Source organism: Aquila chrysaetos, chromosome 4, assembly GCF_900496995.4.
Source record: "Aquila chrysaetos chrysaetos chromosome 4, bAquChr1.4, whole genome shotgun sequence".
In the NCBI taxonomy this organism is placed as follows: domain Eukaryota; kingdom Metazoa; phylum Chordata; class Aves; order Accipitriformes; family Accipitridae; genus Aquila; species Aquila chrysaetos.
This window is the reverse complement of record NC_044007.1, coordinates 41120334-41134384: the sequence shown is the minus strand read 5'-3', so window position 1 is coordinate 41134384 and position 14051 is coordinate 41120334.

Below are 14051 nucleotides of genomic sequence, written 5' to 3'. Positions count from 1 at the left end.
TTGGAGTGGCCAACATGAGTTTTGATTCAAAGAGACAGCCTTTGAGTAGGTTAAATGAAAGAGAATGCGTTTATGTAATCTTAAGCCTTCCAAGGCAGGGAGATCAGTGGTAGACATCTCCCAGTGGTGCTCTCTTACGCTGTGTGGGTTGATGCACTAGTCTGATTTAATACCAGATTATAAAGCCATAACCTTGTACTTCTTTTTTGTTTACTGAAGAAAAAGCACAGTGATTTGAAAAGATGTCATTTGTGTGTGTTTATAGAAGACCTGTCAATAGAGCATATTTGAAACAAATGTCTCAGAATCATAGCAAATCTGTAAATTGGGTGTTCAACTGTTTTTAATATACATTTTGAAAATGTCACTATTTTCCCCATATGAGATGATGACCCACCACTCTAGAAGTTTTGCATGCAAGAAATAAGACACTAAGTAAAATGGAACCATTGTATCACTATAGCAGGAAAACACATTGAAAATTCAGGAACATAAACTCCTGGTAGAAAAATAAATATGTAATTTTTCTTGGGCTCCAGAGAGGAGCGATTTATGGATCAAATCACCAAGGGAGTCAAAAGAACAGTCAGAGCAAGTATTAATGTAGTGGAGCAGTCATCCAGTGTTAAGATTAAGGGAAGAGAACTAGAGGGCATTTTCATTTTTTTAATGTTAACATTTGTCAGCTATAAAGAAGGATAATATCAGATACAGTCAAAAAGATTCTATGATTTCGGACACTACACCCTCAGCACTTGGAATTAACCTTTCAAAATTCAGTCCTTTGGGGATCTTTTTTTCTCCCACATGCTTTCTTTCACCTTTATCTTTAAATGAAAACACCATGCCTAAATATTAGAGTACTGGGCACTTCCAAACAGCCAAAGATGGATACATAGGGGCATTTATAAATTAACAGCTTTTTTTTAAAGTCAGGAGAAATCTCTGAAAAATGCTAGAATTCATTCAGATTCTTCTGCATAAGAGAGGCTGCATATATTAAAGGAAATTCATCCCTGTGCAGTTTTCCTATAGATGCTTTGCAGTCTGCATCTGAGTGAATTCAATCTGAAGAAGATGAAAAGAATGTGCTAAATTGCCCCATTTTCTCAATATTTTCATTTTTTGTTCCTCTTGCTTAAAATTCCAGATTCCTTCTTCATACAATTTTTAAAGCATCACAGCCTTCTATGAAAAACCTACATAGTTCACTTCTGAGAAAAAACGACTGTTCCTCTCATTGCCCTGGTAGCTGTCCTGTGCAGTTCTTCTAGCTCTTACCACCTTTTCTGGGAAATGGAAAATAAAAGTTATATGCTAGATCTGGTGCCACCAGTGTCTTGTACAACATCATTCACAGATTTTTGTTTCTACTGGAAATACCTCCAGTACTACATGTTACATTTGCATTTGTTCTATTTATTTGATTTATTGGTTTATGTTACACAATTTTGGCAACTGAGAAGCATCCTATGGTAAAGTAATTCATCGAGTCCTTCCCTCAGCCTTTTCTACATGCTGACTCCCAGTTCTTAGTGCTTAAAGTCTGTCAGCCCACAAATTTCCACTTGATATTAATGAGTTTTATCCCATTGCTATTATTCAAATACCGAGGATCCTCTGATTCTTTCTAACATCTCTTACCTTTGCCAGTGGATTTTGTCAGCCACCTCCTATTCTTTGTCCCAAAGTCATTAGTGAAATTTTATATAATGTTGCTCCCAGCACTGACCTGGTGTGGGTGCCACTGCTAATTTCCCTCTGGCCGGTGTTTTCTTTTCACCAGCAGACTATTGCCATCCTTCCTGTAAATAGCTCCTTACACATCTTATGATCTTTCCACTCTGCCTGCTCCAGTGTAACTAGTAATTTTCCATATTGTATCACATCAAATACTTTACTGCATTGATACCACTGAGATCTTTCGGTTAGAAAAATCCACTATCTAAAAAAGTGAAAGTTGCCAGTTTAGTCTGACACAATATATCTTTCATAAATTTGTGTTTCATTATAAACTCATCTCTACTTATTGCCATGGTCTTAAATGAGTCTTTTCTTCAAAATATTATATCCACAGCTGGAATAAAGTAAATGTTGAGCTGAGAAACGTGTGGTGAGCCAGGACATTTTCCTTTCACTTTCAAGTACAGAATGTGCGTTTTCTATTTTCCAATCATAGAAAGCATGATCTACACATGAAGGTTTGGGTTTTTTACTTTTGAAATTAATTTTGTAAAGACTGAGTTAATCATTGTCTTACAAGTATAAGTGAAATTTCACCTCAGTGGAAGGCAGAAACTTTAATAGCTACTTATATACTCCAATGAGAAAGCAAGTAGTACTTAAATGACATCTAGGCCTTCTCCCGTTAATGTCATGATTATATTTTTTTTGCTACGGAATTATTAGAAATATGGCATGAAGATTAACAGATCTCCCCTAAACCTGGTTACTCAAAGTACGGAGGTATCATTTTTTTTCTTGTATTGCTACTGATTTCTTTTTTAATTTCATTATTATTTAGATGTTAAATTGCACTTTATGTTTATGTATATTCTCCATTAGTATTGAATATTTCTTGATCAATTCTTTCAAAGTATGGTATCTTGTCTCAACCCAGTAACAGCAAAATTCACTTTCCCACTGAGAGCTACAACAACGCCTACATATTACTTATTTACTACTTGTTAGGGGCTGCCAAATCTGGCAACACAACAGACATGAGGTTGCCACAGCTCCATGCCCCCAGGTCTAATGAGCAGCAAGGCTGAGCATGTGTTCCCAGTAGGCACATGCACACGTATCACACATATATACCACATACATTCATATATACGTGACCAGCCATACAGATCAACACCGACAGACACACAGAGCACTCACACGAACACAGACAGCACCAGTGGCCTCATCCTGCTTCCCTCTTTGGCTGAGCAGGGTGGAGTTCCACTAGTGGCAAATATGTGTGTGTGAGCATATGCGTATACATACATATATATACACACACATATACATCATTAGCAATCATGCCCTGACCTACAAATGCTCACCCCCTCCAGTTGCTGGCTCCATGGACACACGGCCCCCCCACCCCACAGTCTGACTCTGTTTGCTGGCATTCACAGCCCCATACACTCACACACACACTGAGTAGGTAGTCCCTCGCCCAGGAAAATACTTAGACCTGCAGTTTAATGAGAAGACAGGGCAGACAGTGCTGAGCAAGCGCAGGGCATGGCTAGGCAAGCATACTGACCAGAGACCTGCTCACATCCAACCAGGCCATTTTTATCCCCTTATGCCTCTAGTTTCCCATGTTCGTTCCTCCCCAAACCACCTAGGTCTCTCCCTTTGCCTGCCTTTAGTTCCCCCCCAAACAACCCATAGTACATCTTGTGCAATCCCAAAGTGCTCTTCATGAGTCCCATACCCCTAGGCTGTGACCCGCTCAGTCAGTTAGGTGCTCCAGGGACCCGTTCCCCTTGACTCACCATGATGGGTGCCATCCCTAGTCCATCGGGTGACCATTCGCTGTGATAACGCTGTTAAGTGTTGCCCCCACAACAGAGTTGAATTTTCACCTGAGCTTGTGCAGCAATATTCAACTTTGCCCTTGCAGACATAGTGTTGGGAATAAAAAAGCACCATGTCAAGGGCTCTGGTAGTTTTAGGAGTAGGCAAAGGTTTTACCTTACCTCTTCACATTCAGAGCATGACCTTAGCCATAAGTGACTGATCCCTGAGCCTGTAAAAGATCAGCCCAAACTGGAAATGTCAGAGTAAATGAGAAACCAGTCTGAGGATTTCCTCCATTCCAGGCATGAAGAGCCCCCATAACCTGTTTTGATAACCTGTGCCCTTGCTTGCTGTGCCCCTGCTTGCTGTGCCCCCCTTCAGTAGTCTTCCTTTGCCAGCCTACCCCATGTCTTTTAGAAGACAAGTTATTTCCATTATGAAGATCAGCAAAAGCAGATCTAACTTACTGGCTCAATGAAAGAAGTGTTGCCCTCTGAATTGACCATCTCTGTAGCTTCAAGCAGCTTCTGAGTAGCAGTTCAATATCTAGGACAAAGCCATGTGAGCTCGATTTACATATTAACTTGCAGAATTTCCAGCTGACTTTTGTACCTGTTCTCATGATAAGTTTCCACAGAGTTACATGCAGCTGGTCCCACACACTTTTGCAGAGACTGACTCAAATTATTACTTATGGCAGGACCAGGGCCAAGTAAAAGGATGAACAACAGGTGAACAGATCAGGAGGGAGTGGGAGGGATTCAAAAGACTTTGAAAAAGCTCAGGAAATCTGACGAGAGAAAGATATCAGCCATTTTTTTTAACCTACTTCTACATTTTATTTCAATCCATTTTAAGTAGGAATTCTATTTCTTGGCAGAACAATTGGACAAAAGTAGGTCTTGTGTAAGTCTCCAATGGTGTTATAGTGAGTTATTGCACATCTGATTCTAACTTGGATAAAACTCAATGAAGTGCTAAATAAATCAATGGTTTCTACTTCTTCCTAATAATATTGTCATGGAATCATTTTATAATTACAGTAAGGCTTCAGCAGTGCCTGTCAATGATCAAATGGTAATTTCTCTGGGTAATGCAGCCAGCCGTCAACATTTAGTCTGATCCACGGCAATATACAAAAGGAGCAAGAACACCTTAGGAAATCTCACCTTGTAAGTTTTTACTATCTGCATGAGGTACCTTTAAGGCTTAGTTTCTGAACTCAAAACAGGGAAACAAGGAAAAGAAAGGTGGAGATTTGGCCTAACAATTATCTGGTGAGATTTTCAGAGATGATATTTGCAAGGTGAGAGATAGTGTACTTCTGACAGTTACCTTTATCAAGCATCTGAACCTACATTGTGCATTAGCAGCTCTTTCCACCACTGCCACCATTGCCAAATAGAGTAGTCAAAAACACACCGCAACTCCTGGGTAATTCTGAAGCCGGAAGGTACTATCTCCATAGCGAGAGAGAAGAGGATAAAGGACGTCTCATGAAGAGGTTTCACAGTTTCACCTTGACTGTCATCTCTAATGTGAAGGCTGCGTAACTGCAGGCACATGATGAGAGAGAATTCAAATGAGATACTGAGCTCAAAATTCGTAATTAATATCCACAACGACCTTTAATATTTATCTAAGAATGACCACCTGTAACCCCAAATAATCCTATTGGATTTTGGTAGATCAGACAGCTCCTGAAAAATTCCTAAACACAATTAAGAAAAGTTTTCAAATAAAGTAAAAAGCATACAAGCCATGACATATGAAACCTTAAATTAAGTTTTAAATTAAATTTAAATTATTAAATTAAATAATTATTTATATTTATTATATAAATAAAATAAAAATTTCTATTATATTTAATTACATTAATTAAAAGTAAAATCTAATTATTTCTATATGTATTGTTTTCCATTTGTAAGAAGCTGTTCAATTAAATGCAACTACTATACAATTGTTCATGTGCTACAGAAAAATAATAAGTTTCCTAAAACCCCACAAATATTTGATATCAGCAAAAAAGAAATTGCATGTGTAAAGCATGACTACAGTCTTAATGGAGTGCTGCTAGAGATAAGGAATTAAATTTCTAAATTTAGTTCACTGCTTGCCCTTGAATGAAAAGCCTAAAATAACAAATATCTGCAGGAAGATTGTCAGATTGTCCTGAGAAAAACAGAATCCAAATCAGTTTTGTCAGCTGACACTTATTATACTTGAATTATTTGCTTTTATAAAATACTGTCTTCTTTCCTGGCCTCCTTGGTGTGACTTCTGGATGTTTGTTGTAGATCTGAGACATCTCTTCAGATTACCAAACCTCTTTTTCACCAGCAAAAAATTAAGATCAGTTGGTAAATAAACTAAGCATAGGAGATCTATCCATTGCCTTTTAGACATAAATACAAAACTGTGCCTTGTGATCCTGAAGGACCCCATAAAAGGATGACTGAAGACATGCCATAGATTGCAAGGAGAAAATATAGATACACAGAATTGTTCAAAAAAGAAAGAAAATACACTGACTAGGGTGTGAATTTGAGTATTTGTATGTAGCGCAGTAAAGTCCAGATCTAAAGCTTTGATCTTTGCAAAGCTGAAACTATTGAATACAAAATACTTGAGAAGATGTATTGAAGATGTTCTGGGCCTGAGGGCCAGGGTCGGTTCTCATGGACCTTCACAGTGCTGCCTTCCTTGCCCAACTTGCCCCTGTTAAACTTTGTGCTGTCATAGTGGTACCAGCAGCTCTGCATCCCAGTTCCAAGACAGAATACAAGAAAACACTTTCATAACCCAGTACGCAAAATTATTAGGTGAGATATATTTGACTTATATCTGGACTACCTTTATATTTAAGGTTGCATTTAAAACCCATTCAGTTGAAACTGTCTTTGGTCAAGAACACTCTTTTTTCAAATGTCTATGTGAAAACTTTGCATGGTGGCATGATAACCAGCCACAACCATCCATTCTTGAGGCACCTAAAGGGAAATCATATTTTCCTGGTGATCAGTCCTTAAGATTTGGATCTGACTATGACTTCAGTGTTAGTGTACTTGTGCACATTTTTACATATTTTGCTAGATTTGGTCCTTTGTGTGTAACCTTAGGCAAGTATCCTAGCATCTCTATGAATCAGGATCTTGATGTAAAATGAGATTGAGAGTGATTTTCCATCTCTCAAGAGGCTTGCAAGAATAGTCACTCAACATATAATAAAGCTAAGTAGTATTAATATCAGTTAAAATGGTTAAAACGAAACACTGACACAAGAGAAAATGAAGGTAAAACTTCCCTTCTGTACTTATCTAATGCTGTTTTGCTGAATATGGAATATATTATTGGAATTAAAGTAAATAACATCAGAAAGTTGAGAAAAAGACTGCACCATGAATTAGGATCATAAATTCTCCAGTGGTATTTTTAGCTTTTCCCCTGTGATGGCAAAATACTTATGATTCCTAGTTAAACCACACCTCAGATTTCTCTGCTGCTGTCACAAAAATAAAATTCTTCTAAATGCTTCAGTTCCAGTTGAGATGAGGTTAAAAAGAACAGAATTGGATAAAAAAATCTTTGGTGAACAAAAAATAGAAAGTATACCATGTCAATAAAAATGTTCTGGTACTTTATTTTACAAATGAGAATCCTGTCCATTTGATCTCTACCGACTCACTGTTGTCAGTTACTTTGTATGTATCAATCCTGACAAAACATGGTAAACTTTAACATTTTATTTCTTAAGTGCTATCAGTATTTTGAGTTTTAATTGTTGTTGCACTAGCTATCATTTCTTCATGTATTTGAGTTAAGGCATGAATATTTCAAATCAAGAAATGACAGGAATCTGTTTCTGTCTTTTATAATTGGTACAGTGTTATTTCCAAACAGTGCCTTTTATATGAAGCACTGTTTCATACAAACTGACAACTTGATCACTGTGATACTGCAATATTAACTTATATTTTGGCAGGATGACATTTCTTGTAACATCCATACATTGTATTTATTTTGATTTTATTCCTAATCCAAGAAAAGTGCAGTGCTGTTCTCTTACCAGAGGAACAAATAAGGCATTTTATTGGAAGTATTCTTCCTAAAGATGCTATTTAAGAAATAATACACTAAAATTGCTCATTACCCCAAAGCATAAGCATAAGCATTTATAAAATGGATAGAATTTGCCTTTAAAATAATTATTATTACAATAATTAGTATAATAGCATTATTTAAATGCAAACAAAATAAAATTTACTGCTAACTGTAATTATAGATAACATTGGTTCCTTTTAGCTAAAGCTCACTAGAGGTAAGGTGATCATGCAGCCCAATATTGATGCTATTTTCTTTGCTGAGTTGAATAGGTTTCTTAGCTGGTACTTGTACCAAATTCTCCTATGCTGTTAATTCTGACAATCATATCTGTCGATCTGATTGCCCTTGATTGTAGATATATTAAAAACTCCACAGCATAATTGTGACTATCGCAGTCTACCTTGGCAAAATCAATGCAGATCATCTCGAGTCCTTCTGCTGAGCACCTTCTGAGTATTAATAGAGGACTGTAAAGTAAGGCAAAAAACCCATAGATTTTAGCTTTCCAGAGCTTTGCCTTAAATGAAGAGTTTATTATAAAAGTTTCACAAGGACCTTACACATAGCTACATAGGATATTGATTTTATATTGTCTTGAGGGTCTTAGTAGCAATCACAAAATTAGTTTGACCAAGATAAATGTGACTCCATAGTAATTTTGTAGGCTAACAGGCTACAATCCTGACAGCACACAACTTCCATTAGTGCCACCCAAACCAGGACAATCTTGGAAATCAGGCTACTCAATAGGATGAATATATGGGACTATATAAGAAAAAGCAGTCTCTGCCCTTTTAGATTACAATTTGGGTAATAACATTCACCATTAATGATGAAACTCTCTTTAACTACCTGCGCTGACTGAAAAAATGACACTATATTTCCCAGCACTTAACACCAAACCCTTACCAACTGTGGCTCAGTAAATGAGAAAAATCTCCACTTTCCTCTGATGTTTTGACCATTCACAGGTAGAGAACAGGTTTGAATTACTAAGATGAGCTCTGAGACTCTCTCAATATTTGCTGTGAGCTATTTTGTAAATCTTGTGTGATTCCACCATCATTATTTTCCCTTGTTTTTAAACAAGTAGAGAAATAATTTGCTGAGACGATGTTTAACTTCAAAAAATCTGTCTGAAACTCAGTTAATGCTTAGTTCCTCCAAACAGTGCGTGGCTTGTCTGTATCCACTGAGACAGAAAGTGAGGTCCCCCTTGTGCTGCAGTTTGCTTCCAGCCACCTACAACTGCAAATTCCCTAAAAAGAGATGCAAACACTCTAGTCCCACCGAGTGTTACGCTCTCTAATAGCAGGTGCTGACAAAAGATGCTCCACTTAAACACTGCAGTGGATTACACCACCCATCTCTTCATGAAAAACTGTTGGAAAATATGCCTCAGACCCTAATAATTGTTCATTAAGCTGTCAGCTACTCCTCCTATGTAGCTATCAATTTTGTCTCTCTGCAGAAGAATTGAGAATGGAAAAAAGGAGGCAATGTTAAAGGTAACAACAACAGGAAAAAGTGAAGCTGTATTATTGCTTAGCAAATAATTCACAATGAATTATTTACATAACCCGCTTAACCTCAAATTCTGTTTGTGCAGTATCTGTAAGCAAACAAAAGATTTTTTCTCAATCAACTACATTTGTTGCTCAAAATTAACCAACCACATTTTTGGCTACATTTTGTTTCACTGCAGATCAAACACTGAAAGTCGTCTGCAATTATTCTCTGTTTAATAACCTCTATTTGGTTAACATTAGCTAGTCATCACTTATTAAATAAATCACATGTCATTGTCTGTTTCCCTATTACACACAACCATATTTGGAGCAAATATTTGCACGTGGAAATTTCAAATTTTTTTTTAATTACATTTGTGTCAGTGTTTTCTCATTAGCAAGAGAGCTAATGGAAAATCAATGCAGAAGAGGTTCAAGCATGGCTGGAGCAAATCCCATTTAAAATGTGAAGGAAAACTTGTGGATCAAAGGTAGTAGTCTACTTCCACCTTCTATATTAGCCTGGCTGTATTTTTAAAAACTATAATGGTAAAACAGTCAGCAAGCACCTGTAATTTGATGCATGATATATTTTAGACACACAGCAGCAAATGCCAGTCCATACTATGTTCGTGAGCCTTAATGAAGAAAGCGAAAAAAATGAACTTCATCCATCCATGGAGGGATACCAAGGAAGTTAAGAAGTCTGAGTATGATGGGAAAAACTCATGGGAGAGGACTCCATGCCTACAGAATGTTGTACAGCAAGACTCCATTTATGCTATGAGAACTCAGCCTTAAGGAACTTTTTCTGGTTTAGAGCACAATGTGGTTTATGTAGTTCAAACCTGTGAAACCAGTATGCCAACAGAACCGGACCACAGGCTGGAAGCCATGGCTGGATACAGTAAGAGAGAAAGTTCTTCCACCAGCAGCAAGCAGAAACCAGGAAGATCTTAAGAGAAATTAAGACATGTGAAATCAAGACACAACACTGCAACAGTGGAAAAGTTTGTAAGACAGACAGATGGCAGAATGCCACAAGGCCTTGTAAAGGTAAGCACTGGCAGGCAGATGAGCTGGTGAGGTACCACATGCAGGAACACAGCCAGATGGGCTTCAATGAGGAGAGAGCCAAAACCAGGAGAATCGTGACCCCACATTGCTTTCTAACTCTGGTTGCTTTGGAAGAGGAAGATATCTGATTTCACACACAACATGTACACTCAAAATTGTTGCCATCCTGTTAGGGCACTTCTCTACTGCATAGGGTACATTATTTATTAGGAATGATTTGTCTCGCTTTAGTAATTATTAAAAACCCAGGATTTGCTCCCAGAGGCTATACATTTGTCATATTTATATTTAGTCATGCTTTGCAGGGAAAATATAATATCTTACATAGCATTTTAGTCATTATTGACAATGGTTATTACACAATTATTGAGTTATTACACAATTTCCAAAGTCTCTAAAAAGGACAAGTCAAATCAAAGATTTTAGCTGTGTCGCCCTTAAGAAACAAAACAAAACAAAACAAAACACCACAGTTAAAATATATCATAGGGGAATTTCTGTGGAATACCAAAAGCAGAATGTGTGTAAGTCTGTCTTACACCAGAGAGTTTTCCTAGAAATCAAACTGTTGGCATGGATATGCCTGTGTGAAGAGGAGCAACTTGTCTTGTTTTTTGCAGCATTGCACACAGATTTGAGCCATCCTACTTGAAAGGTTTGCAGAATTTATTACCTAAAGATACTCAAAGGGTTGGAGATGCTTGAGGTGCTGAATCCCAGTGTAAGAGAAGACTTTTATGGAAAAATCATTCTGGGTGACATGGGGTGACCTCATCTCACACAGACACTGCGTTTTCCATTCTGCTGAGAACTGATCATCAAGCCAGGCTAACTGAAATAGTCAAAATATTAGCAGAGCTGAATATCATACCAGTCCTGCTCATGCCTTCCACAGGTCAGCTCAAAACAAAGGTGAGTCATGCAACCACAAGCGTTCATTCTAAAAGTTCAGCCAAGCCACAGATGATTTTCCCATGGATGGTTCTGTGAAATACCCTTTTTCATTTCCTTAGAACTTCATTACACTTGACACATTCTAGCTGATTGTCTTGCACAGAACATAAATTGACCTTTTTGCAACACGCGACGAAAACTCAAGGAAAAGAAGAGCATGTGCAAACTTGGTGTAATTCACCCAACAAAGCATCTGGAGTAGCTGAAAGTTGTATATTGTGCTGAAGAACAGGTACAATGTAGACAAGGTGGATGCTGCCATCAATTTCTTTCAGTGAAGTGCTGCTGCCTCTTTTTTTGCCCTCCTTCATCTCTCCCACACAGGGTTTATGCAATGATTACTCAGCATTACAACTCAACCTGTCCGATGGTTAGCGGGAATATGCACACTGTGTGAGTGCTGTGAAGCTTAGATTTACAGAGCTTGGTGAGTCAGCTGGCCCTCAGCTGGAGTCGCTGTTGGTTTAACATTATTTAGATGTATGCTTAGCAGCTTCTCCTAATGTTTCTCATAATGTATGTTTTAGCAGTTTCTCATCTGTTTCTCATAATGTGAACTAATGTGTCTGACTAAACTAATAAGGGAATGTGGAGGATGCTGAACACAATCTGCCAGCCCCGCTCTCCTCCCACACATCACCATCCTTCCATTCAGCTTCCTTTGGGGGGTGGGGGGAGAAATATGAGAATATTAAAAAAGCAATTAAGGAAATAATCAAAGAAATGAAAACATTAGAACGAATGATTGTGGTCCTTGCATATGTGTGATACCTGGTTATACATTTACTCACCATCTCATGAAATTGCTGCATTTAGTGACATCCATCCACTACATCTTCCATTTACAGTTTGTCTTCTCTGTCTCATACACTGAAATCAAATATCTGTGCTCTGTAGGGAGCACAGCCAGCACCAGGAGACTCTGCATGGCTGTAGAGATTTCTTCAAACAGCTCTAATCACACAAGTGGTCTGCAGATTGCAAATCTTTTGGTTCATGTTGTTTCTCCCCTGTCTGCCTGTCAAACACCATGCACATCTACTTTCCCACATCAGTAAGCCACTATGTGGAAAGAAAGGCTAAACACTGGATTACAATATCTTCCTTTTGATTCCATATTTTCTACTCAGATGTGTATCAGTGGTGGAGACTTGGAAATAGCACTTCATTTTTTTTCTTAAAGAGATATGGTTTGAGAAAAACAATTTTTACAACACTGTGCTTAAGCACTCTGGTTTCATTTGCTTGCATTGCCTGTTCTTTCAACTTGTAAGGTGGTCAAATGGTATGTGATGGGGGGGTTGCTCAGTTGTGCAATTTTACTCAGTCTTCAGAGACTTCTTCCACTGGCTGACCAACAGCAGGAGACTGACAAACCAACATGTGGACTGAGCAAGATTGCCTAAGTCCAAATGTGAATGAACACGGTGAGTTTGAAAGAACCTCATACTTTGTAGAGTTCACATTCTGCTTAAGACTGAAAAAAAATCAGAAAGTCAAAATGAGAGAAAAGGAAAAATGACACAGAACTAGTTGGCAATGGGATAAAATAAAATTTGGATGCTGTAGGGAGGAAAAGAGCAAAGAAAGGAAAGAAGAAAACTTCTACCAGGAATAATCATAATGATACTGGCACTCAGATCAGCTAAGCCTTTTGGTGGGTTACCCATACCTAATATATAATAGAAAGATCCCTTTAGCTAAAAAAAAAAAAAAGTGTCAATGTTTTCTTTTTAGAAATTGAATCACCCCTGGGTTACAATTAAAAGGGAAAAAAATTAGTGAACCTGCACTACACAGAAACCTGCCTCAAGCAGCAGCATGAGCTGCTGACAAAACTGGCTGTTTACACAGAACTCTTCCAGCAGCAGTACCACGTCTCTAGAAAGGCTCCCACTGGCTTCAGAGGACTTTGGATAAAGACCTTCCAAAATTTCCCAAAAGACCAAGTATCTTTCTTACACAAACTCTATCAAACGGTCAAGCGTATGCATGCCTAACCTTACTTGCCATATGACAGCTAACAGCTTCTTTATGTGGATTAAGACTCACTTACTGTCACAAGGTAGTAGGGAGAGGTTTGTCCAGAGGTTGCTGCTGTAGCCACAGGACCATCAACATATTGAGTACTTGCTCAGAGCCCCATGGTATGGGCCAGCAATGATGTGAATGTATCTCCAGTGACACGATGTCTGTACCCAGGCCATTTTAGAGTTACCTCAGCCATGGTCAAAAGCTGCAGTCATTTCTCTGGTCAAGGCAAAGCTTCAGAGGACCTGGAAACCAGGGGTATGACCAGGTGGATGGATGACTAGGGATGGAGCTTCCTGACTCTCAGACTGCTGCTCCAAACACCAAAACAGTCGTCCCTGAGTGGGTTAAGGGGTTAGGACTTTCTATAGTCACGTTTGCTAATCGTAGTTGGGTAAATAAAAGACTATGAAGTTTTCTCATGTTTATTAGTAAACATAAAATTTCTATCAATTTTTTTATGAGTATTTCTTGTTATCTACATTGTTTTTCATCAGCTGTGAGCTTTATTACTCTGGATCTGCTGATTAATTTTGATCAGATTCGCAGGATATACGTTTTGTTTACTGATGGATTCATAGTAGCTGTTTGGATAGTTAAAATTAGTCACTCATGCAGTGTTCTGAAATATTTCCTTCATTCTGAACAAAATAAAAATGTAGAAATTCAGTGCAAGAGGCTGCGTTTGCAGTAATTTCAGCTGGAAACAGAAGTACCTTAAATCTCGTCAGAAAGCATGCTCTTGTATTATTTCCAGCTCAGTTTTTCAGACTTGAGGATTGGATAAGCTTTGGATAAGCTTATCTGAATCAAACCAGAGCTCTGAACCTTTTGAAGACTGCCCATCACTAATTCAGGACA